Here is a 3,775-nt window from a genome sequence, read left to right on the forward strand (position 1 = left end):
GTGTGTGTGTGTGTGTGTGTGTGTCCAGATCCCAGAGTTTGGGCAAAGCCAGCCAGTGCGTTTAATTTTCTTAGGGCAGCAAATCTGATGCTGGAAGCCAGATCCAGCTGTCTGCCTTCTCTGCTGTCCCAGGAAAACAGTCACCTCGCAGGAATGGCCTCAGTTCTCTTCTCCAAACAGCGGTGCAGCAGGCCACACACACACACACCCAGACTCTCTCACAACATAGACACGGGCACATGTACACACAGGTGCACACACAAGCACACACAAGACATACACAGGCACACGTACACACAAAGCACACGAATGGATACCCAGGAAAGGGATCTCCAGAGAGGCCCTTGACGTGCTACTCAAAAGTGTCCAGATAGGAGTAAACACCTTACTCGCTGCCCAGGACTCTGTGATTCCAGCCCAGCTCCATCACTTTTCCCACTATATGACCTTGGGCAAGTCCCTTCTCCTGTCTGGGTTTCAGGCTCACGCCCACACAATCAGGGGTTAGCCGAAATGATCTCAAGCATCCCTCCTAGTCCTGGCATGCTCTCAGACCACCTTCCCCCAAAGCCCATTGGGATGCCTCCAGACCTCCATCCTTCCCATTCCTTCTCCTCTCTCTGGTCCCCCTCCTTGCCTTGGCTGAGCTCCCAGGGGCTCATTGCCACATGGCATAGCCCATGACAAGATGGCAGTGTTTTCCTGGGAGTCCACAGAAGTTGAGGGAGTAAAAGGCAGGACTGGACATTATTCCTGCAGTCTATCCACTTGGGACTGTGTCCCAAGGCTCCACTCCTCTCTGGGGTCCATGGGGAACTCTGCTATATAGTCTCTGCATCCCCCTCCTGGAGTGGATAGGGGTACCTCTGAGTCCTGCTGACAAGGCAGAATAGTCGGACTCAGATCTGCCCCAAAAGAAGCCTCCCCTCCCCACTTCCCTGCTACCTGCCAAGGTTTCAGGAGCAGTGAACAAGCAAGTTAGGCCTTCCCCCCATCTCTTCCCCCATGTGGTACCTCTGATTATGTGTCCCCTTTCTTAGTCCTGTGGTCCCTAGGTCCACAAGTAACTTCCCAACTGACTTTGCCTGCAGCTTCGTTCTCCCATGGGGCGAGCGCCCCTGGACAATGCCGCCAGAAAGAGTCTCCCCAAAGTGCAGCTCTGACCATACCAATACCCTCTCAGAGCCCTCAGTGACTTCCAGCTGCCCGTGGAATCTGGCCCATGCTCTTTATCCCAAATTTTAAGGACCTTCATACCTGGCACCAACTCTATGTCCGACTTCATTTCTCACTTCTTACTGGCATGATCCCTCCACTGCAGCCATGCGGTCTGTCTCCTGAGAACACCTTAAGCGTGCCTGTCTGGCACACCTTTCTCTCGGTCTTCTATTTACCTTGTCCAAGCTAATCTTGCAAGTCAAGCTCAGATCCCACTTCCTCCTTGAAGTCTTCCAGACCATCTCAGGCCACCACTCTAGACAGCTACAGGACTTACTGTCACGACACCCTGGGTGACACAGTGTGGGCTCTCTTGCCCCGTGTGGGCATGGTTATTTACATTTTAGGGGATGTGTTTTGTCTCTTTGACCACATACTGAATTGACCTCCACGTGGGCAGGGCCCTGTGGTTCCCATCTCTGTTCTCCCAGTGCCGCCAGCACAGTACCCTGCCCCACGCGTGAGCACTCAGAGAATGCTATCCATGGGCTTAAGGTGTGCAGAAATGAAAGAGTGTCCTCCTTCCCCTCTATCCCTGCCATTTCCCAAAGTGCCTGTAGTCCTTACCAAGAGAGATGCTAAAAGCTGGGGGTAGAGGCAGACAGAGTGCAGTTCTGGTGATATTTGTTGATATAGTGCTGGGCAAGAGGAAAGACAGCATCAAAGCACCACCCTAGTTCTGTGGGGGCCCCAGAAAGGCACTGCCCACTTCCTGCCCCACCCAGCCATCCCTGGCTTTTTGTCACCTCTCTCTCTGGCTACGCCATCTGGCTGGAAACAGTCCACAGGGGCCCTGCTCTAAGAAAAGCCTGTCTGGGCTGTGATCAGATGGCTGGAATGGGCCCTATATTAAGCTGATCTTGACCCAAAACTCAAAGGCAACAGCCTCTGTCCACCTGATCCCTCTGGAGACCCACATAGGTCTCTCAAGGCACCAGGACTCACACTGGGATAGAAAAATGACAGAACCTGCCACTTAGTGATCACACTGCACTCCCATCTCACCTCTTGAATCTCAGCCTTCACCACTCAGGAAAGTTGCCAGGGCAGGCATCGTTAGCTCCGTGGCATAGATGAAGACATGGAAGGGAAAGTAGGGGAAGGGACTCCCCCAAAGCCACGCAGCTGGTGAGCAGCAGAGTTAGAGCAAGAGGCTAGGTCTTCTGACTCCAAGCCCAGTGCTCTTTCCCTGCCGGTCTCTTGGCTGCTTCTTCTGCTTCCATATGCTGTGAAGCCCGGAGCCAGCTGAAATTGGCATGGCCAAGACGTGCTCAGTGATGCCAGCTTGCAGGGCGCTCCTGGGCAGCCCTGATTGGTCGAGGGTCGGCAGGGTCTGAGTTAGTCATTCACCTGGTTAGTCACAGTCTCCATGAGCTGCAAGGATTCCTCCAGCTCCCTCGTCCCTGGCCTCCCAGCCAGGAAACCCTTCCTTTGTTGTGCCCTAAGTTCATCAAACGCAAATGGAAACTCTTTTCTGGGAAAGCTTAACCTCTCTAGCTGTTGAGTCATTAAACTCCTCCGGGGCCCCAGCCCCATCTATTCATAGCCCAGAGGCTGTCAGAGCTGGAAGGGGACTCAAGATCAGCTCGTGCCACCCCCTCCTCTTACAGATAAGGAACCAGAGAGGTGACAGGAGTCACACAGCCAGAAGTTAGCAAAACCTGACTCCCCGGTCTCTGCTCCTTCCACTTGTTCAGGATGACTCTTTACTTATTATTATGACTAGGAGCGGTAACAGCAACAATAATAATAGCGGCCACGATTTCTTGTCTACTCTTTGTCGGGCTCTATACCCTCTCGTTGGATTCTCTCACCAATCCCTCCAGAGGAGCATTATATGACCCCCGCTTTTCAGCAGAGGAACCCAGGGCTCTGTGTGTAGATGACTCACCCATGGCCTTGTGACTTGAAAGTATGGCACCTGCCCAGATTCAGCTGGGCCTCTTTGACTCCCAGGCCCTGGGTTTTCCGCCAGTTCTTTCTCAACTTCGAGAACCCAGTCCAGACCCTTAGATCTTGAGGGCACCGAGGCGACAAGGCTTGTCTTCTCCCCTGGCAAATCCCTTCCCAGGCGAGTGCCTCTCACTCCAGCGCCCCGCAGCCAGCCTGCTGCTCCCTGCACCCCGGCCGCTGACCAACCCAGACCACGTGGCAGAGCGGTGCCCGGCACCGGGCCCCAGCTGAGACTGCCGCGGGCTCACAGGTGCTGTGCTCCCACGTGGGCCCCTGTAATCCTCGGGGCTCTAAGGCAACGAGAGGCCAGGTGATTGATTAGCTGATGGAGCTGGGGCAGAAAACCTTCTGTTCTGCTCTCTCCTCAGCTTCCGGCCTGTTCTCAGCTGAGCACAGGCTCCCATCACCCACCACGTGGCCTGGGAGTCCTTAGATTGTGAACTCAAGCAGGCAGCTCATGAAGGAACCTGTACTTTTTACATCTTTCCAAGAAGGAGGAAAGTACAGAAGTGACCTGCCACCCTCTACATCCCAGAGTCCTCCGATAAAAGAGTGAAAGGAGACATCAGCAGTCATCCAAACACCCAGAGAGGTGCAGGTACAA

This window comes from Herpailurus yagouaroundi, unplaced genomic scaffold (assembly GCF_014898765.1).
Source record: "Herpailurus yagouaroundi ecotype Mexico unplaced genomic scaffold, PumYag 188, whole genome shotgun sequence".
Lineage (NCBI taxonomy): Eukaryota > Metazoa > Chordata > Mammalia > Carnivora > Felidae > Herpailurus > Herpailurus yagouaroundi.